The 27,091-nt window shown below is 44.3% G+C and overlaps 1 protein-coding gene across 1 annotated transcript in view; it reads right to left on the bottom strand.

Annotated features, from left to right (window-relative positions):
* Nucleotides 1-27,091, bottom strand: part of LOC135394390 (transient-receptor-potential-like protein) — a 270,798-nt gene that overhangs the window by 116,285 nt on the left and 127,422 nt on the right. The window lies entirely within an intron of this gene.

Genomic DNA, 27,091 nt, shown 5'->3' with positions numbered 1-27,091 from the left:
CGTCGCATGTTGGGTTGTAGTACTTTGTGTACTAGCAGCAATGTTGTGCGTAACGCCGTTACCGTAATCGACACTTTTCTTTGTATCGAAATACTGCTCGCTATACTTTTTGAAATCGAAACAACAACAACAACAACAAATAAGTTAATGACAATGAATGGGGAAATTCGCCACTTGAAATCGAAAAGTATCTGCGCTACAAATTGGTAACGCGATCGCGGTATCGTTACCAATACCGGTACGTTTATAGTGTCCCCACTCTTGCTTCACCAGTCATTTTTCTTACCTTTATTCATTGTCATTGACACCCCTAGTGCGGACACAGACAGAATTCCAAACGTTCACCTTCTCTTTAAAAAGAAAAAAGAAAAAAATGGGCACAGCAGTCCCATCTAGTGCTTCAGCGAAACGGCCGTTCGGAAGTAGCACGGTAAGTTGCGGAGAACGCCTTTTCTTTGGCGGTATCATATGAGAGTCACTGGTAAAGAGCCTCCCAGCTGGGCTGGTAGCGTTGCCCTTTTCCTCCCTGAGGGCATTCAGTTGGGGCAGTAGCTTGATTGGAGGAAGCCCTTACGGCACCACCTGAAGAGCTGCCGCTATCCCCGGTGGTGCGAAGTCCGTAGGTCGAAGCTTCCGTACTGCCCAGACAGAACACGTCCGAAACACATCCCAATGTTCATATCCGAAAATTGACCTCCGTGGGACTCCCCTGGGATATTTATGTAGGGATATCCGTAACCGTATATTCGCAGAGCCGTTTAGCTCCTGTTGCGGCTGTTTCACGGATTGTCCGAATCAGTTCCGCGATGGGATGCTGTATGGATCATGTGTTAATTGCAAGAGAGAGAGAAACGCGGGACGATGTCCCAAACGGAACAAAACTTCCCATGGTGTTCCTGGGAATATCCTTACCCGGAAATACGGATCTCCCAGGGAGACAGACATTTTTCCGACGGATGTCCCCCACATCTCCGAGTGGCCACGGTTTGGACTTCCCACAAATATCCGTCGTTGTCCTCACAGGAAGTTATACGGAGATGTCCGGACGTTGCACGGACGTTTGCGTACGTGCTCACGGCCCTGCATTTTCTCATTATTATTGATACTGTTTTATATTGAGTTGCTGCGTAAGTGGACAGATTCTTACTAGGGCTGTAGGCGTTTGTTTCCGCCATTTTGTTTCAGGCTCGGCCATTGCATCTCTCTTTCTCTGTTGCTCGTTTTTGTTTTCTTTCCGGTATTTCCGTTACGGACAACCAGCACAAAGTTAAAGAAAAATAAAGACGTGCATATACACGCTTTTAGAACAATGAAGATCACTTAGAAAGGCATTGGTATACCTTTCAAAGCGAAAACAAATACTATTTCCCAGTCGGAAAATTCTGTCCTACGGATGTCCATCGGATATACTTTCACGGAGATACGGATATCCGCAGAATAATGAAATTCCTCCAGCGGATGTACTACGGAGATCCACTTGGCCGGGCTTCGAACTTCCTATGAACGTCCGCTTCGCGGACATAACCAGGAGATACGGACTTAAACAGGAGCTTTCTGGGATGTAGCGTGTATCTCGAGCGAGTGTTACTTTTTATTTGTCAGAAGTCAGTATACGCTTTGTTGTAAAATATAAAGCGTGTTTCCGCTATTTTCTTAACATCTGCCACCGTTGCCGGTCGTTTTACTTTATGTTGGTCCGCTTTGCTTCACATGAGAGAAAATCAGCGCGGCGTTTCAAAAAGCAAAAAAGAAAAAAGAAAAGAAAGAAGAAGAAAGTAAGAAAAAACACCAACAAGAGATTGGACCACTCAGCCAAAAAGCTTTGGAAATAAGGTTGCATTCACTTCCAAACAGGGAACAGACACTGTATATTGGTGTTCTCGCGAGCTTCTACACATTCGAGAGCCATGTTCGCCTGTGAGTCGAAATGAAGGGTGAGATGTATAAGTTTAATTCGATTGCGTGCACAAACAACGGTGAAATGAGAAATTGTTTGGCGTATTGAGTCGGCGTAGTATTATGTCTCTGTTTCTTACTCATGTAGTTTGAGAAAGTGAGTTGGTTCATGGGAAGTCGAATATCTGCAGTGCTACACGTCCAGCGTTTCTCTCTCTCTTCAAATACATGATCCGTACAGCATCCCATCACGGAGCTGACTCGGACAATCCATGAAACAGCCGCTCCCAGGGATGTCCACCTGACATCCATTTCAGGACATGGACGTTGGGATCTATTTCGGACGTCCGCGTGTTCTGTCTGGAGTAGCACTGCACAAATTCGACTTTCCATGAACCAACTCACTTCATCAAACCAAATGAGTAAGAAACAGAGACATTACCTCTACGTTGAATTAATACGCCAAACAATTTCTCATTTCACTGTTGTTTGTCTACGCAATCGAATTAAACTTAGACATCTCGCCCTTCATTTCGACTCACAGGCGAACAGGGCTCTCGAATGTGTAGAAGCTCGCGAGAATACCAATGTACAGTGTCTGTTTTTTGTTTGGAAGTGAATGACACTTCATTTCCAAAGCTTTTCGGTTGAGGGGCCCAATCTTGTGTTGGTGCTTTTTTTTCGTTTTTGAAACGCCGCGCTGGTTTTCCCTCCTGGGAAACAAAGCGTAGTAACAGAAAAATAAAACGACAGGCGGCGGTGGCAGATGTAAAAAAATGGCGGAAAGACGCTTATATTCTACTACAAAGGGTACACTGACTTGTAAAAAATAAAAAAGTAACGCTCGCTCGAGACACACGCTACATCCCAGATAGCTCCTGGATACGTCCGTATCTCCTGGTTATATCCGCAAAGTGGACGTTCGTAGAACGTTCGAAGAACGGCCAAGTGGATCTCCGTAGTATATCCGCTGCAGGAATTTCATTATTCTGCGGATATCCGTGGGACAGAATTTTCCGACTGGGCGGCGGAAGTACCGCTCTGTCTGCCCCCGTCTTCACCTGGAGATTCACGCTTCTTAATCAGATATTGCTGCATCGGCGTGCAACTTCTGGCGCATGTAAAACCAAACAAGTCCCGGTTACACTACACTGTACTTCGCGTAGCTGAGTCGAGCTAGAGAACGCCACGTCTAATGACAACATATCGTGGCGATTCATAAAAACGCCTCGGGCAGTGGACCCATGCCACAAAAGAACAATAAATGACTTTCTGTTTGGGGACATAGACACGCCCGACGTGGGCGCCTCAGGCCCACGTCCGATAAAGCCAGCCCTCCGCAAGTCCCCATAGAGTCCATAGTATAGGAAAATTCACACAACATTGGGCACACGACCAATGAAAATGCAGCGATTGCTTCTTCAATCCTCCAATCAGAAGTCTTTCCGTCCGACTCGCAGCCTGACCGGTTCTGGCTCTTGGTGACTTCTGCTTTCCATACTGGCCGGTGACGGCTACCCCTGATTTCTAGGTCTACTAGATTTCATGCACGCCGTACAGTTATTCCGTGATTCCAAAAGAGCTCTGAAAAGTGTTGTAATGAACATAACTTTATCTGAGTCGTTATACTGACACAATCTCCTGGTAGGTTGACGCATTTACATGCACTGAGCGTACTGAGTCCATTGCGTAGCGGTTCCTGGCACACGGCAACCAAGTTCAAACTTGCAAAGCACGCATATCGACAGCCTATTCCCAACAACGAATAACTGTCACATACTTGCGCACAATATCTTGATGATCATGTCTTTGCCTGCTATACGTCAAACATAAAATGATGCTGCTTCGTGAATCCTATTTTGTTGCCACCGCTATGCAAATCTGACAGCGCTCGAACGTGTTCATCGACCCAGAATTCACGACAACACTTCAGTTTGAAATCCGATTGGCTTTTCGTAGCCCGATGCTTGTGTCGAGAAACAGTACAACATGATCACAGACACCATAATACAAGGATGAGACGGCGAACGGTGTACGCACTTGTCTCCCAACGTAAGACGCCACCGATACGACGTCCAGAGTTCAAATTTCAAATGAAACCCCCGAGAGAGTACGCAGCATGCAGGCGAAAGAAGCGCGAAGTGCCGTTTTCAAATTCCGGCAACCAATCCGGACATGCCTGTGGCGTCCGACCAATGGAGAGGCACGAATTGCTCCGTGCGCAGTAACACGCATTTTGACACAGATCTTGCGAGAGCTGTGGGGGCTGGTAAAACCCAGTAAAACAGAAAAATCCCAGAGATGTCCTAGAAAAGTCACGCACGTCACACATGTCCAAGAGATCCACCAGAGGTCACCTGGACGTGCACAATGTGACATTGAAAATCGTCGGGCACTGTATCTCCCAGGGACATCTGCAGGATGTAAAAAGAACTGCCCCAGCGCGTGATATTTTGCGCACATATCTGGGACACGTGATGATTACTTGAATGACGTCAGCAAAGCGAGAATCATTTTGGTTTTACACCCTTATTTGCAGAGTAACTACATCATGGAAGATAGTTTGAATTAAAAACACAATATTTGTGAGGAAGGGGCGCCAGAAGTATCAGCGGTTATAGTCTGACGTTGGTGGCAGACGAACAAATTAATTCCAAAAACGTCTTCACCGTCACAAGCGTAGTTCACCCCATTATAGACTTAATGAACGTACTCCAACAACTGTCATTTCAGCAGAGGAGGCACAGTAAGCGGGCTTCGCTGCCGCGAAAATAGTGGCGCCGCTGGCATTTCCCGCCAAATTCCCGCCACTTGCTTTGCATTGGCTCCGGCCGCCCACGTGACCATTCTCGATCATGATTGGCTGAGGCTCATTTAACCGGTGGATTCGGTCGCGTTCGTTTACTCCAAGGCACCGACACCAACTCGCGTTGCTCAGTGGTTAGAGTGCTGGGCATGTCACGTCGAGACTCGTAGGTACCAGAGTTCGAATCCCGGTGCCGGCTGTCCTGTCTGAGGTTTTTCCTGGGTTTTCCTCAGACACATGTCGGCACAGTTCCCTCAGAAGTCGGCCCTGGTTGATGTGCTCTTCTGTATCGCGTTGCTAGTTGCGTTTTGTGCTGCTATTTGAATGCGTCTGATGCGTAATACACTGGTGTGCATGAAAAGGAAAACAGCATGTATTGCGTATGTCTGGCTCCCCGAATTTTGTCATTAGTCGACACGTCGGTGCGTAAAGATAGCATATGTCTTATATATCGTATTAAGTTAATTAACGTTGCTTATGCTCCGCTTTACCATATCGTTAACAGGTTCTTTTTATTTTTTTATTTTTTTCATTCAGAAATCGACAGCTGTTCGCCGGCCCTGCGATCCCCAAGCATGTAACCCCTGCCACCTGAAAATTCTACAGTTGTGCTAGGATGAAGCGAATGGCTCATGCGCTTCATTACCTGCAATGTATGTGTATAATAACATCTACTTTCTTCAAAGCGAATAGGTTCGATTAGTATGATTATCACGCTTTCTGTTGTTCTGCAGTATTTATTTATTTCTTCTGCAGTATTCTGTAATAATCTTGTAGATTTACTTCCATTCACATGTTGCTTCTTGTTTATACGTTAACCGTGTCAATAAATTTGTACATGTGCATTCCTTCGTCTTCTGTATTTTTCATTATCTGCTTCCCGATAATATTAGCAGATGGCCTGGCGAAGCGCCGGGAACAGAGGGGGGGGGGACATACAAGTGAGAGAGAGTATAGGAGAGGGTACGCAGCGCACATGCGCAGTTCGATCAAGTCAGCGCGCGCTTTTTGGCGCCATTTTCCCGCCACCTCTTCGGGATTCGCTACGGCTGATCACGTGGCCAAAGGGGGGGGGGGTTTCGTGGCGAAACTGTGGAAGCTACTGCTGCACTCCACTGATTTCAGTATATGCTTCATCTCTTACGCCAAATCGGTAGTGCCTTACTCGATGATCACATATGTGTAGGTGCGTGCGAGTGCAAGCTGTGTCCCCCACTCTCAATGGGATACGCAGGTCACATGGTGTTGACGATAAGTGTTTTACACAGCTGTCGCATACCGCTCTACAAATAAAAGCTGTAGACTATTTATACAAAACTTGCAAACACAAACTGATCCAAAAACAAAAACTGAATTATAATAATGCGTAATGGCTCAGTATTAGGGCTGTGCGAGTAGCAAAATTTTCGAGTTCGAGTCGAGTTCGAGTAATACCAAATCCCTCTTTCGAGTATCGAGTCGAGTTCGAGTAGTTGGCGTTCCATTAAATGATAGGTAAGGTGTAGAAACAGGAAGATAGATATACAATTTCAAGCTGCTGTAGCACCACTTTTTGGCTAACTTCCCCTTAAAAATGTTCTTTTGTGCTACAGTTAACAAAAAATGAAATTAATGAAGATTATAAGAGCTTTATGAAAACAATGTACCACCTAAGGACAGCACTGCTAAATGAATATTGCAACCAGTGATGGCCAGTAGTTAACTACATGTAGTTAAACTACTAGTTAAACTACCTGATTGTAGTTAAAAAGTAGTTATGAACTACTTGCAGAAATGTAGTGGCAACTACTAGTTAAACTACTATTTCGAGTAGTTAACTACAGTAGTTAGGTTACTGCAGGCGCCAACTACTTCCGATTTTGCTGCAAGCTTAACGGCACGATTGTGCTTCAGAATTTTACCTTGAGAGCTACTTGTTTGATGAGAACGGAGGTGCAATTGCAACAATTGTACTAAATCTTCACTTTTATCACTGCTTGTGATTCATATTTAGGTGTCCAAGAACACTATAGAATGGGATTGGTGATGATGGACAACGTTAAGTAGTTATAGATGTAGTTAAAATACATTGCAGTAGTTAAAGAAGTAGTTTTAACTACCTCCCCTGAAAAGTAGTTGAACTACTAGTTAAACTACTCCATTGCGAAGTAGTTAGTAGTTATAGTTAAACTACTGTAGAAGTAGTTAATGGCCATCACTGATTGCAACCATAAAAGATTTAAAAGTTATGGGTAGGAAAACTGGTCTTTCTACAACGTGCGGTTTAGCACATTTTTCAGTGGTTTGACAAATATTTTTTTTTTATGGCTGACAGTATGACTTCAAAATATGTTGCTACTATATAGGAAAATGTAGCCAAATGAATGCCCTATCGAATGATGTGAGTTTCATAAACAAAGCTATCCATGTATTCCTAAAATTGACTTTGGGACACCAAAAAATTGATGTAACAGCAGAAACCTCATGAAGATATGTCCGTATTTTGAACAAAAATATCAATCTACAACCCTTTGGATTAAGAAGTTAATGAGTTGTGGAAAATAACGTTAACACTGCATGTTGTTCATGTAACTGAGTGACAGAGTTCATTGAAGGAGTAAAACGGAAATTAACATCGTAATTTCCGCTGAAAACATTAGTTTCAGGCTCAACTTTCCTGTTGTACCACTTATTGCTATTTCACCACTCTTCCATTCGTCCCGGTTGGTTTTGAAACAGGAAGAACAGCAATAGTGCAAGTTATATACATGCCCACACATGCGGGACAAAAATCTGATTATCTAACACCTTTAGAGTTGTTATTTGCGTTGTAACAAACGAAATCTAATTCAAATATGCTTCAAATGCGAGTATTGCGCATTTGCGAAAGAGGACTGCCGCGGGAACGCGACGCCGCAACCAAGATAGAACCTCCACACTGCCTCTTTGGCACAGGGCCAACTTCATAAATCACTACCACAAGGAAAAGATACAAGTGAAAATGGAACTCATTCTGTAGTGTTTATAGTATCTAACAAATGCGACCACTTGTTCAAATCTACTTTAGGGGCCGAGTAGCGCCGCTCATAAAGCGTCGATCACCGGTGATCGACTCTCTATGGGCGCGGTAAGGAAGCGTTCGTACCGGAAATTTTCGTAATCCTACACAAGGCTTCCAGCCCTTTTCGGTTGTGTGCAGATGCACTTTGTTCACTCTTGTCAGGCATCTCTGAGGTTTATCAACTAGTAGAACCGAAACAGACTCTCCGGCCGAAGAAACTAAACTACGAAGTGCGCTCCTCCCATGTCGGACACGCTTCCGCGCGCGAGACGCCTCCATGGCCAGCAGTAGCCAGTTGATGCCGGTTTGCCATTCATAGCCAGTCGTACATAGTCACTACTCAGTCCGTAGCCAAGTCGAGGTTAGCCGTAGCTAATAGCGAAAAGAAGATGGCGGAATTGCGACAGCGATCGCGGTTGTGCCAAATGCGTGTTTCCAAATGATGGAATGAATCGTTGTGACAGGTTATATCTTATATGTTATGGATTTCAATGTGGATCTAAATCGAGCTCGAAACGATATCGAGTACTCGAAAGTTGACGAGTCATCATTTGTCGAGTCGAGTTCGAGTCGAGTATGCGATCGACTCGAACTCGAACTCGAAATTTCGAGTACTCGCACAGCCCTACACAAGCTAATTTGATATGAAACCGTAAACGTCCCATTCACGTCCAGATATCCAACACAGACATTTAAGGGACATCCCACGGACTGCAAAATGAGGAAGCAAGTCTGTTCCAAGGGACGGACGTAAACGGGACGTTCACGAACATCCCTGGGATATCGAAATGTCAAATTCAGTTCTTCCCCAGGATATCCTTGGGACATATTTGGTTTACTGGGCACTGGATTGGGGTAACGCCATGCTTTCCCTTTCCCGCCCTGACCTTGACCGGCGCAACAGTGGCCTGCGCTAAGGAACCTCCACCCGCGCCTCACAGAGGGTGCCACAGTCTCACGTTGTAATGTTTGTAACGAGCAGATTAGCAATGTCGCAGTGCAACAACGACACCGTGAAGCCTTGACACGTGAACTACACCGTGAAGCATTGACACGTGAACGGCGGGCCAAGAAACGTGTGGAAGCGTCCGCTAAAGAGTTGGCCGCAGACCGCGCCCACAAGGCAGTTCTCGAGCGCCGACGGCGCGCCGCTAAGAGTCTGTTCCAGGTGAGCCCCACAACTATCGCTGTTGATGAAATAGCGCGGAGGATTCGCTTTAATTCTGTTCTTTTTATTTTTTAATTTGACCAGACGAGGCGCACCATTAATTTAGTAGCTTTGTCGAATCTCGCAAGCAGTAATAAATGGGCACGGTTCCGTTCACATATATTTCAGTCAGTATTCTGTTCCTGTATAATAATCCTCATTGTCCCTGCGCCAGACAACCCTTAATCTCGTTCCTGTATTCATATACTTTGCCTCTAAAGATGTATATGTGCTTCATCACAACTTGAATCCGAAATCGCTACAAAATAAATAAATTAATAAAAGCATTTCTCTGCTCCAGACTTTCACTGACATTAATGAATTTATAACGGACATTTATATACCGATTTAAAATGGACGTGAATGGATATATTTTGCTTTATATTCTTGATGTTTTTTTTTCTATTTTTCTTTTTCTTTTTGTATTGCATCTGCCATGTTTAAGCTGCCACTGATCTTGTTGGTGCACCATCCGGTAGACCTCACGGTTGTTGATGGGCATCGTTCAAAATAAAGTATTATTATTATTATTATAAATACAGCTCCTGTTTGTTTAGCACACTGAGTAATGCGACTGAGAAATATACAAAATTTGCTTTGATTTTGAAATTTGAGACTGCGACAATAGCTAGGATTGTCCTTGCTTCATATGCAGCACTTATATTGCTCACAAACGTGATTTATATGAGCAATATATGAGTCTATGGGCTTCGGTCCTCAACAGAACCCGTGGCATCTTTTCAACCATCCTCAAAGTTGCCACCGTCAAAGCTGAGTGCCCAAGTGAACACACTTTATCTTGGAAAAGCCAGCCAGAGGTGAACAAGATGGATGCAGGGAACATCTTGCTTACATCTTGGCGACAGGGAACATCTTGCTGTCTAGAGCAATCCTTTTCAATGTGGCCAGTGCAGCCAAGGTGTGTATTCATAGCCTGTAACGTTCGCACAGATTCAAATGACACCTTGTATTTGCTCTTGACCAGGTTCTCCGGCTACTCGAGTCAAATAATGTTCAACTGATCTTGAAGAGAGCATACAACACCTACCAGAGAGGTTGCAGAATCCCTGTCGTGACACAGGCAGGACTATCAAAATAACATACACAGTGATTTATTCCATGATATTTTATTGTTATCGCTTCTTTTGATACGTTATGGCGAGTGTCGACTACAGAACGCCTGCTGTCCTCACTTCAAGACAGGAGTGTGGACCTCTTGGGAGGTCGCAGCACTCTGCTAAGTACCTCACACACAGCTTTATAGATGCAGCATCAAAGAAAATCATCAACTCAGTGCAAATTCAGGTCTGGGAGATGAGTGCTCTCAGCACAGTGTTATTGCAATATTCCTGAACATATCTCATCTGCATCAGTCAGAAGATATTAGATCCAGCAGCCACATGGAAAAGGCTAGGTTCATAAGGTGCCCGGACGAAGCGAAGTGCAAGCGCATTAGAGTCGCACCTGGGTAGTTTCATTTTAAATCGAACAACGGGTGAAAGTCGTATTTTTTAATTCGGCCAGATAAAATACATGTTAGAGGACAGCTCAAACGAAGCAAATCGCGCCACGTGCGACGCTCGTGCGTGGAGTAGTTTCCGCGTGGGAGAGGAGGAAAGTCTGAGGCTGCTTGAGCGCGATTTCTTCTGGACCGACTTTGACGGGATCTAGCACTGCTGATTTTATGCCTAGGAACTGGATGTTTTTTGTGATTATAGGCTGCACCATAGACACTGTCGACAGCCACCCACAGAGCTCTGAGGGCCACAGATTTTCTGTTAAAAAATTCCAAACTTAGCGTAAACGTTCAAAAATGTCAAACTTTGTTACCAATTTGCTTCATGACCATAGGTCGGCATTTTTCAAAACATTCGTTCAACATCACATCATATCCGGCCTATCCCACAGCCCATAACATCACATCACCATCACATCATTACCCATCATTCGACATCACCATCACAGCCCATCACATCATAACCCATCATTCAACATCATAGCCCATCATTCAACATCACAGCCCATCACATCATTACCCATCATTCGACATCACAGCCCATCATATCATAAGTCAGAATTCAACTTCAGAACTCGTTCTGAGTTCAACTTCATTGTGTATGATGGACTTTGAATCTGAACTGCAGGGACCGGTTATGAGACTGAGGGCCTTGTATACTGCGCATGCTTGCGCTTCGGCGACGACTTGGCTTCGGGGCTTCGGTGACTGTGCGTCCCGGCTCCTGGGCAGATGTCATCTTTTGGATGGCGGCCGTTACACTGACGTTCGTAAATTAACAGGTGTTGTGTTTGTGGTGTCGCAATGGTGGGCGGGGCTTGGCGGGGCGGCGGATTTTCAGGCAAATGCATATTTCTCGCACTCTCTCTCTCTATATATATAGTGTCGTATCTCTACGATAGAAGCACCTTTTTCCCATGGTTCGGGGCCGATTAGTGGATGGCGTATGAATGAATGTTTCGTACGTTACGGCATGTACGGAAAATACTCGCACAGTGAGTATTTTGGGATATTTCTATCTGCTACAGTTGCTTTGTGTGTGTGCGCGTATGTGTGTGGATGTGTGTGCGTGCGCGTGTGTGTATGTCATGCTGTATTTACAGATGCACTGGTGTAAGCAGCATGGCGTCTCAGTCTGGTGGGCCGTACTCTGCTTCTTCGCTTTCTGTATACAGTTAGGAAAATTACCGCATTCGCATTTCAATCTGCACTGTCGGCCTCAGTTGGTAACGTGTTCACTTGCTGAGCTCATGATCGTGGGTTCAATCCTGGCCGAGAATGGTAGCAATGTGGGAGCGATGAACATTGCTTCCAGCACTGGTGTGTTAAATATTTCTTTGGCACGTCTAAAGTACCCCGGGTGGTCGAAATTATCAGTAGCCCTACCCTGCTGTACGTGCATCTCTTCACAGAAATGGACTAACTTACGATGCGCGTAAATTTACTCCCAATTATATTATTATTCAATGTGCACTGTGGTACGGTGCAAAAAGCAGACGATGTCTGTGGTGCATGCCTTCTTTGTTGCATACCTTCACACCAAAAACGACGAAAAACAATACTTACATTAGCAATTTTTAATGCATATTTTGAGGTGCATAATTAGCGCATATTTTCGTGCATAGTTACAAGCATACTTCTGCAGAGTTTTTAGTGCATATTTATGAGCACTCCTTTATTTATTATCGATGGCTCGCTGTTCATGTATCACTGAATCTCCCAGCTGAATGTGTGAACACGGTGGCATCCTTTTGCAACAGGTAATGGATAGGCCTTGTCTTGTGGATTTTCGCTGCGCTGTGTGCGCTGGCGAACCACCTCAAGGACACACGTGCTGAAATAATATTCTAAATCATGCAGTGCTTTCACACGCCAAGCGTCCTGGAACAACTGGTCGCACCAGTGTGAGCTACGTGTCCATTTTTTACTTTCTACTTTAGACGTAAGTCGTAATGATTATTTTCAGACGTGATAATAAGAACCTCTGAGCACCCGCACAGTCCGCAACGTCCGCCTCAAGAAAAAGAGGTGGTAGGCGATAGCACGCTTGCCTCCCCTGGCATTTTCCCCCTCCCCCTGGAAAAAAATCCTGGGAACGCCCATGGGTAGCCGTGATTGCTGAAACGGCCGTCACGTCTCTCCAGTCCGCATCCCATCCAGCAGAACTGCACTGGGTTCTACATTCAATCGCTCACAGTCGGCTTCAACGGGCGCGAACCCTCTTTGGGGCATGTTTCGTGCATCCGCTAGTTCGGCGGTACGCGGGCATGCTTTCCCTTTGAGCACTGATACCAAAGGGCTTTCTCGACTTGAAGCATCGTTGGTTTGGTTTGATATCGTCTATACGACGTGGGCCGAACAACGAGAATATCACGTGAGTCACGCTCTATGCTAAACCTGGAAGAGACGGGCGCACCCATGTGCAGTTCCTTTGGGATCGTCGTAGTGATCTGTGATCCTATTCCAGAACCGGAGTGTATCAAAAACTCGACGGCGCTCGAAACGCCAGCCCGGACAACGGTTTCGGCAGTTCGAAGTATATACCGATTCCATTGCCACGAAGTGTATAAATGTCCAGGCGTGAGCGCACACTGTACGTGAGGCCGAATCGTTATACAGGTATTTTATTTTATGTGAGTCATCTCTCTTGCAGTGACTTCATTGACGTGCCGAATACAGTTCACCGACCATACCTGTGGACCGTCACAGTCGTCACTTTGTTTCCTATTCTGTACTAAACCTGTTAGGTTGTTACTGACAGAAAACAATTCTGAACGTCGTACTCAGAAACAGAAGACAAGTTCGGGTAACGAAACCACAAAAACATAACTGTGTGCAATGAAAAATTGGGGCTGCGTCCCCAAGCTGTTTAGCATAATATACTATGTTGCCGGCTGTACGTGTGCAGAGTACGCGTGATTACAAACCAAAATTATGCAACCCAGTTTCATGCCACATTCCCCTGGGCAATTTTTCATTTATGCTTGTATTCTGCTTTTGCAAAAAAATTGCGAAAAAAATCATAAGGCGGAAGCCTGGTATGCTCTAGTTGCCCAAAACGACGTCGGACATTTGATGCTGTCATTTTGTTCACGTGACAGTGACTTTCCCCGAGTTCATACTGCAAAATACCCGTCCCATTTTTCCATGTACTCGCTCATTCGGCAAGACACCAGGAATGTTTCTTTGCCAGCAGTAATAAAGAGAAAAGGAAGGCTTGTCAAGAGAGTGATTTTCATAACCGATTTATAAGCCCGATCGCGCCGCTTCTTTATGCTCTGGAGCCAACCTCCACAACGCACCTGCTCTGAAGCGATGCAAACCAAACAACGCGAGAACGCCAAGGTAAACCCTCATTTTCTGTCCCTTACGGATAGCATCCAAGTGCAGCACCACAGAGTCCCCAACTCTAAATACAACGCTGAACGGCAAGTCCTTCCCCTCCCACACATGATACATTCGATATAACAGCCCGCCGCTCCTTAATGCTGGAGCCATCCCCACCACATCACACCTGCTCTGAAGCGACGCAAAACTAAGAGCGCGAGCGCACCAAGGTCAGCCCACCTTCCCTGCTCCTTGTCATTCATCCAAGTGCAGCTCCGCCCAAACGACCGAGACCTCGACTCCAAAGCCTGAACATAACGGTGAACTGCAAACTCCCCTCTCCCTCCCACCCTCCCACCAGAAGCAAGGTCACACATACAACTGAAGCCTTCCCGCCACTACCGTTAAGCTCAGATCGCAGGGCACGAGAACAGGTACGCTGAAAATGGGGTACCATATTCATGTCTGGTCATGCATACTTCTATGGGCAGTTGTATGCACCCATCCACCCACCCATGACTAATTATGAATTATTTAATGAAGTATTTTATTATTTAATTAATTAAATTTAATTATTATTTGGCTTTTGGACTTTGGACCAGCTTTTTGGACTTCTTGGTTGTCCCTATATTTCTCTGTTTCGTTTTTCAGCTGTCGTGCTTATCGTTCGATACGAGAAGTGCCGGAAACAAACTTGGAGAAACAGAAAAGGAAATGTGATGTCCGATGAACAAAACAATGGATAAATGTCGTACTCCCGCGGAAACCCCGTTCGCCGTAAAGAGTATGTTCTGAAACTGATCTGCAGCTACGCTGCATCGTGGAACGTGCCATAAAGCAAACTAAGAGTCGCTATATACCTGTAGCTTACGTGTCCTACATCACACACACATGAGCAAGATTCAGTGACAGACCACATTAGTTGAGCCGGAAGCCACCACGTGGCGTATCGAGGATGAACTCTCCCCCCGTCCCTCTCCCCTCCCCTCTGCACATTCATCCAGGTCGTCGTACACACCCTTTCTGATATTATGGTCAGATAAGGCCTTGCTGACAGAAGTATTTTTGATCCTTCGCCAGAGATAACTTCTATCGGATCCAGTTGCCCGATTTGCATGGAGCTATTTGAATGGATGCGGTCTCCTGAACTCAGCGTAAAAAGCTTCCCATGCAGCGTTGTTCAGACACTAAGTAAAAGTAACTGGATGAATATTTATATTTAGATACTTTTGTATCTTTGTACCTACATTTGTGCTTAGTGAAATATTACATGTTTTTTTTTTGTGCAGGTACTTGTATTTGTAACTGAATTACGTAGTAACTTTCAGATAATTTTTCAGAATACTACTAAATGACTAGAAAAGCTATAATGAGTTAATACTTGATATTTCATTGTCCGATTTGAGTTAATAAGTCTGTGTCTATCCAGTTTGCTCTTTGAGCAAATGCATTTTTGTATCTGGAACGAACGCAGACACGAACGATACACACAGACAAGTGCTCATGCGTGGCCTCTGTCTGTGTCGTTCATTGCGACGTTATAACCCACATCCTTAAGTGGTCGTAGCGTTATACTTTTGTAGTGCTCATCGAGTACGTGTATGCAATTCATAAAAAAAAGAGAGAGAAAGCTGGAAAGAAAAAAAAATGTTTAGATTAGTTTTATGAATCATTACTCAAATGGCAGTCACTCTCATGATAAAAAGTACTTAAAAGTACTGACTTAATTTGGAACACAGAATAGAATAATTGTAGCTGAAGTACTTTTTTGACGTTTAACTACCCTGTACCTGTGTCCTCATCGATGGGAAAAAAAAGAAGAAAGAATCATGACATTATGAATGTTCATTAATAATTTAATTGCATTTCTTACTGTACAATTCCGGCCGCTTTTTTCTAATTTCTACGTTATATGGGCAGGAGACTCTCCGGCTAATTGCTAATATTAACCAAAAAATTCATTAATAGGCGAATTTAAAGCCCCAGGACAGCTTTCATCTTCCGGAGGTACGAAAAATTTGGTTGGCCGAAGAGTGGGAAAGTAAAATCAGTGACGAAACCAAAAATAACAAAATTAGCTTTCTGCACCAGCAGGCCTTGCAAGGCGCTCTTCGTGCGTTATCGCTATCTCTGAATGACAGGGCAGCGTCTGTCGCATGCAAAGAAAACATTTTCGTGACCTGATCTAACGGTTAGAAGTATCTCTACAAAGTTGCAGTGTGCACCAGTTGTTTCGTTCGGAGGTTGTTGTATTCAGTCATGGCGTAGAAAATGTAAGGCGTTTGAAAAATAAATTACATTAAGAAAATACGCAAAGTTAAATAAGCTTCTTTGTGAAAGAAAACAAAGAAATTGTGTCCTGATAATGAGGTCCACTCACTGAAATGCAACGTAACATTCGACTTGAGCGAGTTGATGGGCATCGAAATTTATCAAATCCTCGCTTAGCAATGTGGTGTAACCAGCGGCATGGCCGAGCGGGTTAAAACAACACCACCTAGATAACAGAAGGCCTCTTCATGCTTCCCTCTCCCAGCGTATGACGTAACGCTACACTCTCAGAAACGAAACGGATAAATTTACGCTTACGTCCAGTCTTAGCCTTACTAAGCGTAAAGTTCGACAAAATCGCAGACGCCGTATCCGTCAAGCTCTGTTTTATTCCTAGTACCCGTAAACGCGCTCGCTGTAAGCGTAAAGGGCGGAGTTTTATGCGTAAATGGGGCGGAGGACATGATTTACTCTTATATCCTGACGCATACGATTTCGTCTTGACTGATAAGCTGAAGCTCTGCGTTGGAGTATTAACTCTTTACGCCTATATTGACGCATATTGTTTTTCAATTGTTATACGGGCCCTGCCTTCTGAGAACACGTGCATGGTTCCGTGTGGAAAGCGTCTTTCCTTTCGCTTGGTTAACGGTCACTCTGGCTTCTGGCGTCTCATGTTATCCATTTACGCCTATAATGACGCTTATTGTTTTTCAATTGTTATACGGGCCTGCCTTCTGAGAACACGTGCATGGTTCCGTGTGGAAAGCGTCTTTACTTTCGCTTCGTTAACGGTCACTCTGGCTTCTGGCGTCTCATATTATCCATTTACGCCTATATTGACGCTTATTGTTTTTCAATTGTTATACGGGCCTGCCTTCTGAGAACACGTGCATGGTTCCGTGTGGAAAGCGTCTTTCCTTTCGCTTGGTTAACGGTCACTCTGGCTTCTGGCGTCTCATATTATCCATTTACGCCTATATTGACGCTTATTGTTTTTCAATTGTTATACGGGCCTGCCTTCTGAGAACACGTGCATGGTTCCGTGTGGAAAGCGTCTTTCTTTTCGCTGGGTTAACTGTCACTCTGGCTTCTGGCGTCTCATATTATCCATTTACGCCTATATTGACGCTTATTGTTTTTCAATTGTTATACGGGCCCTGCCTTCTGAGAACACGTGCATGGTTCCGTGTGGAAAGTGTCTTTCTTTTCGCTGGGTTAACTGTCACTCTGGCTTCTGGCGTCTCATATTATCCATTTACGCCTATATTGACGCTTATTGTTTTTCAATTGTTATACGGGCCCTGCCTTCTGAGAACACGTGCATGGTTCCGTGTGGAAAGCGTCTTTACTTTCGCTTCGTTAACGGTCACTCTGGCTTCTGACGTCTCACGGTCTCACATCATGCACGGTCTAGCAAATGTAAGTTGTCACATTTTGCGCGGTGTCTGTCTTTTGGGTGTCTGTAGTTCTTTTAATTTCATATTTCATTTGTATCAAACTTATCACAGGAAGAGATGGCATCGAACGAGACAACGTCGCACGATATGTGGGCAAGGCACGCGGACGACGCTGCTTGAACAGTGTGAATTGTGATTCTCCACGCTATCTCCGCGCTACAAATTCGTATGCGTACGCCCATTGTCCACCAGGTGATACCCTTTTTGTTCTCGTTTTTCTCGGATGTGCGTTTCTCCCCGTTGAAGCATTTTTGTTAATGATGCCTCAATGCGTTCTTGTAATAGGGGTTCGGATGATTATTGCTGATTATACCGCAGCATGATGTGTTGACATAAAGCAAATCGATTTTCTGATGGTCACGATTTTCGATAACGTGGTGCAGGTGGTGGTTGTGGTGGTGGTGGTGCTGCAAAACACGTGTGGAACGCCACTTCTTAGACAGCTGAAATGAGTTCCGCGTCTAACATTATTGAGTTAACTGTTATCTTAAAGGACTAGAGTGTTTCCAGTTATAGTAAGTGGTTTTTGAAGTCCATGTTACGTTTATGACTATTTCGTGTAAGCGGCCTCTGCGGAGATGGACTCAGGTCTGGCAAAGAGCACCTCATCGGCACGATTTATTTCGGCGTTACCATATTTACGAGATTAGCTTTCCCATTTGAACGCTAGAAACAGTATCAGTTCCGCGATATATATACTGCTGCACAGACACGTGCACCCATTTGACAGTACCACAGATCACATCAATGACATGATAAAATAATTTACGGGTCTAACAAAATTCAGTTGAATGCTACTTAAAGGATGAGAAAGATTTCAGAATGCTATGTTTGCCAGCCTGTGACCATTTCATGTGGGAGGTCTCTGGAGATGACCCAGGTCCGGCGAAGAAGACCTTATCTGCATCACGTATTATGACGCTAGCACATTTTCGAGATTAGCTTTCTCATTGAAATGCAATACCATATCTTTGGAATCTACTGTTGAACGGACATGCGTAGCCATTTGACAATATCAGCAAGCACATTATTTTGCGCTCATAACAATAAACTTCTATGTCCAGCATCCCAAGGAACAGGACACGACATGCTCTTCGTAGCCATGCTGGACTGCATAATACCACGCATGCACCCTCAGCTGCATTAGGTGGTGTTCCTAAAATTTCTACTGTGCGACACATTCTGGGAAGAAATACACAAGACTGTACTCACTCACGCATGTACAACCAGTACAACTCATCTGCAAAGATGACTTGTAAGTTGTGACTGCTTCATGAGTAATTATGCATTGCTCGACAAATGCAACGTCTGCAATACACTGAACTATAGGTGTTCAAAATTAAGCTTTCACGAGCGCTACGCAAACACAGCGATGAGAGGAAACCGGATGATAAGTTTACGCTTTGTAAGAAACAGCTGTATTCAAGGAACAGAAAAATAGCAGTCAGTTTTCTTTTGTTCGCCTATTTATAAAGTGCTAGTGAAAGTTTAATTTTGAACATCCTGTATACTTCAGTTATTATACGGTGATTTCACGCCGGATCATGCACGGTGGTGAATTTTTTTTCTTTCAAACATATATTAAAACCTCGTCCTTATAGGAGGCATATTGACGCTGAAAGTAGCTGAAAACAATCGGTGGTTCTATTTTAATGAATTATCATTCTGATGTGGACATTTCGACCATTGCGTTTCCTACGCAGTTTGACGCCATGTATCTTCATAACTATTTACCACTTTTTTTACATATTGTCTGGGGTGGGTAGCATTGCATTGTAAGTTGTGGAGATCCTAAGGTTTGCCTTTGAGGAGATAAAAAATCGCAAATTTGCCTAATTTGTAAAATATGGTACGTTTTGGGAACCTCACAACTCGGCTCCCAGTTGAGATACCCGGATCTGATACCCGATATCTAAATGACATCATTAACATTGATGTCAATTGTGAATTTATTTCGTATGCGGACAATGCAAGCGTGCTTTCGTGTGGCTCTGATATTGATGTAATAGCCACTACTGCTATAACGAGATGCTTTGCAACTTGGAAAAATTGGTTAATTTAAACTCTTCACGCATTAATAGTAGTAAAACTGAAGCAATCATATTTCGACCAAAAACAGGAGTGTTAGTCTAAATAAAGAGATAGTATATCTTAATAGTCCTGTTGATATTGTAAAATGCATCAAATGTTTGAGTGTCATCTTTAACGAACAGTTGCTATGGGATGAACACATTGAATTACGTTCAGAATAAACTGTGCAAAATATTAGGCATGACCGCTAGGCATAGGCTCGTGTTTCCTTTTCGAATAAGCTACTACTATACCGTTCACTGTTCATGTCTCACCTAAACTATTGCCATTTAGTCTGGGGTACGGCAACTAAGAATAGTCATGATGAACGCTTGCAAGCAAAATGAACGATGTTATGAGTAGGAATATATGGGATGCGCGGTGTCGAATTTACGAATTTTACGTAGATATCCCTCACAAAAAGCCTATTGGGCGCGTTACCCCAATTCACAATACGACGTACTCGCTATGCGAAGAAAGGGCATTTCGAGACGAACACAATGATGTAGATTACTTTCGGGTATCACAACTAGGGGACGAGTTGTGAGGTTCCCAAACATACTGTATTTTACAAATGAGGCAAATTTTCGATTTTTTATCTCCTCGAAAGCAAATCTTAGGATCTTCACAACTTAGGATTCAATGCTACCCACCCCAGACAATATGTGAAAAAAAAAAAGGAAAAGTGATAAGCTGAGTATGTCAAATAGTTTGAAGATGCGTGGCGTCAAGCTGCGCGTAGGAAGCTCACATCTGAATGATAATTCATTAAAAATACCCACCAATTATTTTCAACTACTTTCAGCACCCATATGCCTCCTAGGGCCAAGGCTTTAATATGTGTTTGAAACAAAAAAAAAATTGAACAGGTCGACCGGACCACCCTGCCTGATCCGGCGTGGAATCACCCTATATATAATTAGTTTATGACCTGTCTGCTATGGGTTTCTTTTTGTATATGTCTGATATTCTGTGTACCTCGATGCCTCATCCTGTGATATAACGCTCATTAAATGTTTTTTGCATTATAAACGTAATTTAATCCAATTACTAGCTCATATAGCTAGTCTACAATTTATATTTTGTGTTGTGAAGGGGCACAAATGTCATTTCATAATTCTCTAAAATATTGCAGGTGTTGTAATCTATTGGTTTATGGCTAGTATGCTGTTCCCGTTTTTTTACGTGCACCTTAAGACACACCGTTTTCATGCCATAGGTGCAATATTCTATAAACACATGCATGTATCTCTTATTCTGGGCTCTTTCCTGCAATAAAGTGGAATTATTTGGCGAATTTTTGTTGCATTACGGTTTAGATGCGTGCTACTAACGCTGTGGGAAATACTTCCATGTATTCAGATGTTCTGATTTAAATGAGATAGCGGCGTACGCGGGCTATAGTGAGACGATGAACCCGGTTCAAGTGATGCACTCGTGCTTCTTATTTTTCTTTTGACTGTCGCGAGAACTCTCGTATATTGCTTGCCTTGCGCAAGAACGTGCCTTCTATATCTGTTATTCACGTGATGGGTGGGTTTGTCTGTGTCATACGATTTTACAGTGCAGTGGGCCTAGCTATTGTGGCGTACTGTCAATTGCCAAGTTTTTTGGATGAGCAACAAGCTATGCCTATACCATGGATATCTTTTAAGCGATAGCATATAAAAGTGAACGGACTTCCGTCCGTATACATGCTTCGTGCACCTATGTGGTACTGCTGACGAGTCTCGGATGATACCAACTGTTTTTTCATGCCCTGTGAGATTCGTATAATCGAGATCCTGTTGTAGCAGCTGTTCTTTTTTTCCTATGAAACAGTTTCGCATGGTATGCCGTCTTTGCACAGAGAATTGCACCCCCAGAATGCCTCACAGTACGCATCATATCTGGGAACCTTAGGCGCCGCGTCATGTCAGCGTCCCTTGGGCAGGCAATAGCTGCAATGCAAAATTGACAGGCAATCTGATTTTCCGTCTACTGCTCTGGAAACATCTTTCTGATGCTTTTGCAATCGGGAACCACATACTTTTCCAGAACACCGCCGGAAAACCGCATTGCGGGTCATTTCAGAATTGCAGCCGTTGCCTGTACAAGGACCTTGAGGTCACGTGACGTCTCCAGTGCTCAGGTTTGACGCATACTATGTAGTATTTTTAGGTGCAGTAAGCGGTATCACAAGGGTAGCCAAACAACCCATAGAATAACCGGCACAGAACACAACTTAAAATAGGGGTCAAAAGTTTGACGATTTTTTACGCTTACGATCCGTCATACTTTTATGCGTAAGCTGTTGACCCTTAGAATATGGGTAAAAAAATTGACGATTTTTGACCCTTACTATCCGGTTCCTTTGTGAGAGTGTACCCACCCCAGACAATACGTAAAAAAAAAAAAAGTGATAAGCTGAGTATGTCAAATAGTTTGAAGATGCGTGGCGTCAAGCTGCGTAGGAAGCTCACATCTGAATGATAATTCATTAAAATACCCACCAATTATTTTCAACTGCTTTCAGCGCCCATATGCCTCCTAGGGCCAAGGGTTTAATATGTGTTTGAAACAAAAAAAAAATTGAAGAGGTCGACCGGACCACTCTGCCTGATCCGGCGTAGAATCACCCTATATATAATTAGTTTATGACCTGTCTGCTATGGATTTCTTTTTTATATGTCTGATATTCTTTGTACCTCGATGCCTCATCCTGTGATATAACGCTCATTAAATGTTTTTCCATTATAAACGGAATTTAATCCAATTACTAGCTCATATAGCTCGTCTACAATTTATATTTTGTTGTGAAGATGCACAAATGTCATTTCATAATTATCTAAAATATTGCAGGTGTTGTAATCTGTTGGTTTATGGCTAGTATGCTGTTCTCATTTTTTTTAATGTTTGGTCACGTGCACCTTAAGACCCACCATTTTCATGCCATAGGTGCAATATTCTATAAACACATGCATTTATCTATTATTCTGGGCTCTTTCCTGCAATAAAGTGGAATTATTTGGCGAATTTTTGTTGCACTACGGTTTAAATGCGTGCTACTAACGCTGTGGGAAATACTTCCATGCATTCAGATGTTGTGATTTAAATGAGATAGCGGCGTACGCGGGCTATAGTGAGACGATGAGCCCGGTTCAAGTGATGCACTCGTGCTTCTTATTTTTCTTTTGACTGTCACGGGAACTCTTGTATATTGCTTGCCTTGCGCAAGATCGTGCTTGCCTTGCGCAAGAGCGTGCCTTTTATATCTGTTATTCACGTGATGGATGGGTTTGTCTGTGTCATACGATTTTGTAGTGCAGTGGGCCTAGCTATTGTGGCGCACTGTCAATTGCCAAGTCTTTTGGATGAGCAACAAGCTATGCCTATACCATGGATATCTTTTAAGCGATAGCATATAAAAGTGAACGGGCTTCCGTCCGTATACATGCTTCGTGCACCTATGTGGTACTGCTGACGAGTCTTGGATGATACCAACTGTTTTTTCATGCCCTGTGAGATTCGTATCATCGAGATCCTGTTGTAGCAGCCGTTCTTTTTTTCCTATGAAACAATTTCGCATGGTATGCCGTCTTCGCACAGAGAATTGCACCCCCAGAATGCCTCACAGTACGCATCATATCTGGGAACCTTAGGCGCCGCGTGATGTCAGCGTCCCTTGGGCAGGCAATAGCTGCAATGCAAAATTGACAGGCAATCCGATTTTCCGTCTACTGCTCTGGAAACTTCTTTCTGATGCTTTTGGAAATCGGGAACCACATACCCTTTTCCAGAACAGCCGCCGGAAAACCGCATTGCGGGTCATTTCAGAATTGCAGCCGTTGCCTGTACAAGGACCGTAAGGTCACGTGACGTCTACGGTGCTCAGGTTTGACGCATACTATGTGGTATTTTTAGGTGCAGTAAGCGGTATCACAAGGGTAGCCAAACAGCCCATCGAATAACCGGCATCGAACACCGCTTAAAATAGGGGTAAAAAAATTGACGATTTTTTACGCTTACTATCCGTCGTACTTTTATGCGTAACGTGTTGACCCTTAGAATATGGGTAAAAAATTTGACGATTTTTGACCCTTACTATCCGGTTTCTTTGTGAGAGTGTACTTGCCCGAGCCTGATCCCGAGTCCGATGGCCCGATGCATGCTGATGCAAGCGTTTTGCAACTTGCCGGTCAACTCTCCATGCTTCTAGTGTCTGTTTCGTGAGATTTTGGCCTGTGCGTCGCGTACTGCATTGTCAGGTTTCTCGAGTGACAGGTACGTATGCTTTTGGAACGCTCTATGTGGAGATAGGCAGCGTCCGTTAACTGAAACGTTGTTGATGAGTCAGTTCCACATGGGCCGGTGCCGCGTTCCTCGCTGTCGTGACAACAACGACGAGGGCCGAATAGTGCATGTGTTCTCGTTCCCAAAGGATGAAGCTCTCAAGGCATCGTAGCTGAAGGCGATTCCACGCGCAGATTTTAAACCGAGCATTCGTTCCAAGGTATGTAAGTAAACTTGAAGCCACTGCCGCTGAAATGCGCTGTGTGCTTGCTGTCTTGCTTACATGTTCATTGTAATACTGTCGTCCTCATTCTCTCGCAGGTCTGCGAACTGCACGCCCCATCACGCACAGTGATGAGGCCACTGGGAAGACGACTGAAATTGAAAGCGATCGACTACGATTGATGCCAGGTGCTGTGCCTTCAGTTTATTCAATCTGCCCGGCCTACATGTAATCTATGCGTGCTCGTCGCGAATCAACGAATTCTAAACGTGCCCGGATGAAGAACATGACCCTTCAGAAAGCCCTAGAAATTGCACTAGGAACCAGAAGAGAAGTGATGAAGCATTCAGTGTCTTCTATGACGACCTAAAAAGCAAGTTAGGAGGAATCTGCAACACCAATTTTGGACAATGAGTGTGACCGACAAGTGTGTGATGCTTCTCCACACTGGAAGCAACCCATCATTGCACTTAAGGTTTTATGTAACCATTTAAGTGTTCGAAGGAGTAAAGTAGTATTTTCAACGTTCGGATAAATGTATAAACTTAGAAGTAATTCATTCATCAGTTGGCCTTGTGCCTGAGCTGATGCTAAATTCCATTACGTTCGTTAAAACATCGCTTTCAACAACAAGAGCGCGACGTCTCTTGCTTAGGCACGCTCTGGCGACCGTCCAAGTATCAGCGGGAAGCAGCAGAGGGACAACTAGCGTGACGTCGCGGCGTGCATGAAGAGGCCTTGTGTTATCTAGGTGGTGTTGGTTAAAAGCATCCCGCTCGTTGGTGGTAGCCAAGGTCGTGCTGAAGACTGGGAGGTGATGGGTACGAATCCTACCACATGCTGTGGTGTCTGACGTTTTTACGGGTTGTCCGAAGACTTTCCGGACGAATGTCTGCACAATTCGCCCTGAAGTCGGCCCAGGACGCATACTACCCCCTGTCCCCCACTTCTTCCTGCTGTCCTCTCGCCATCTGTCCACGTCTGTACGCCGCTTACAGCCACAGTTGTTTCGCAGCGTGTGTAACACGGAATCTATTCGAAGAGACACTGCGATTGGCGTATCATGCCGTTATACCGTGAATGTCTCTCGATCTAAGTGTTTTTGTCTCGTCTTTATTGTAAACTTCTAACAATATCGATACTAATTTACACCAACCCATGTTAGGAACACAGCAGAGTAACGCTCCTTGGACTGTAAAGTAGGTGATTGGCGATTCTGAGTGAGCAATAATAACACGATTGCTGTGGTGAATGCAATGTATGAGTATAGGGGAGGAAACATGACTAATACATAGAGGTGACCCAATGTACTACAGCTGCCTCTGCTGTTAGCAAAGGGCATCCATCACGTGTAGCAACCATGCAGTTGAGGAATACAAAATGGAACGGTGGTGGTGGTGATGGTGAAAGGGATCGCCGTTATCGGCCTTACAGAGGTGGGCAATGTCGCGACTAACGCTCGGGAGAAATGTGCGTCCTTGACCGACTTCTAAGGGGACTCCGCCGACATATGTCTGAAAATGGTTAAAAATCGGGATGTTCGGTAGTTCATACTTTAAAAACGATAAAAGCCCCCCATGCCGGGAAACAGACAAAAAGACCACACAACACAGAGCAGGGACTGACGAACAAGATTGCGCTGCTAACTGATCCAGTCGATGAATTTATCAAAGCTGGTAACAGGAGGGCCTCTTGAAGTCCTGTACTTTCGAAAAGATAAAGGCACTAGGACGGTTTGAGGGTGAAAAAGGGTAACTTTGCAGAAGCAGGCGTTGCTGGCTCAGGTTATTTAAGGAGGAGGTCTGTCAATAAAACCTTGTTCGTCAGTCTGTGCTGTGTGTTGTACCGTCTCTTTCTTTGTTTCCCGGCACGAGGATTTTTATCGCTTTTAAAATATATCTGAAAGCGTCTGAGGAAACCCAGGAAAAACCATATAACATATGGAACAGGCAACATATACGCTATTTCATCCCGACACATCAGCCTTACACAGTGACCAATCTCCCTCTGCGGTTCACCGTGCGAGGAAGAAGAAAGGGAAGAAGATGGTGCAGAGCAAGGCAAGACGTTTGCCCGCATTTCCTCTACCGAGCACGCGTTGCTGCTGAAACATATGCACGTACTTAGGGGTGTCTAAAACGTTTGGAAATCTACAGTAAAATTTAGAGATCAATTGAAAAGTATGTTGCAATTGAACGAAGGGGTCGCATTACTAAACCGCTTTTTGTTTGTTTTCTATCAGGATTATATAAACTCGCTGGTCGCTATGCAATATAATTTTGGAGCACGTTACATTTTCCATGCATGACTAACAACAAGTCCGCATGATACATCCAATGCACAGTCCAGTGGTATTTATAAGGGACGAATGACGCCTCGGCAGAAATACTTTCAACCGCTAGATCACGTCACGAGAATGTTTTCTTTCCAGGCGGGCGGGCGGCGTGGCGAGTAGGGCAATCTCCATGGAGCGAATGTACAGCGAAAAAGCTGCGAACTTCGCTCAGCGGGCGTTCACACGGGCCAACTTTCTGCACCAACTCGGACCAACTTTGGAGTTGGTGGCAGTCGGCCGACATCACCAACCATGACCAACTCGAGTTGGTGGGAATCGGTCGCCGAGCGATAACTTCGGAGAGTTGGTGGTGGTCTAACCAATCAACGCGAGCAGCATTGCCACGTGACCCTCGAGGGCATCAAGCGATTTCGTTCCTGTCGTACTGCGTGGCATGGGTTCAAATCCTACAGGGGTACATGATATTTTTTTTAATTTTTGTTTGTTGCTAGCGCCATATAAACATATCAATAGGCATTTTTTGAGATACTGGTGACATTCTGGCGAAATAAAATGACTTCGTTTTGATTAATGACAGTTAAAAAAAAGTCACCAGCGGTTGGACTTGAACCCATGCACCCCGATTGCCGTAAGGTTGGTTGTGGGCGGAGCTAACGAGTTGGTACGTGTGAACGTGGAGACGGCACCGTCTCGAAATTGGTCCAAAG

The sequence above is a fragment of the Ornithodoros turicata genome, chromosome 5 (genome assembly GCF_037126465.1).
Source record: "Ornithodoros turicata isolate Travis chromosome 5, ASM3712646v1, whole genome shotgun sequence".
NCBI classification, from domain to species: Eukaryota; Metazoa; Arthropoda; class Arachnida; order Ixodida; family Argasidae; genus Ornithodoros; species Ornithodoros turicata.
Note: the sequence above shows the minus strand (reverse complement) of the source record. Positions and strands in the feature narration are given on the sequence as shown.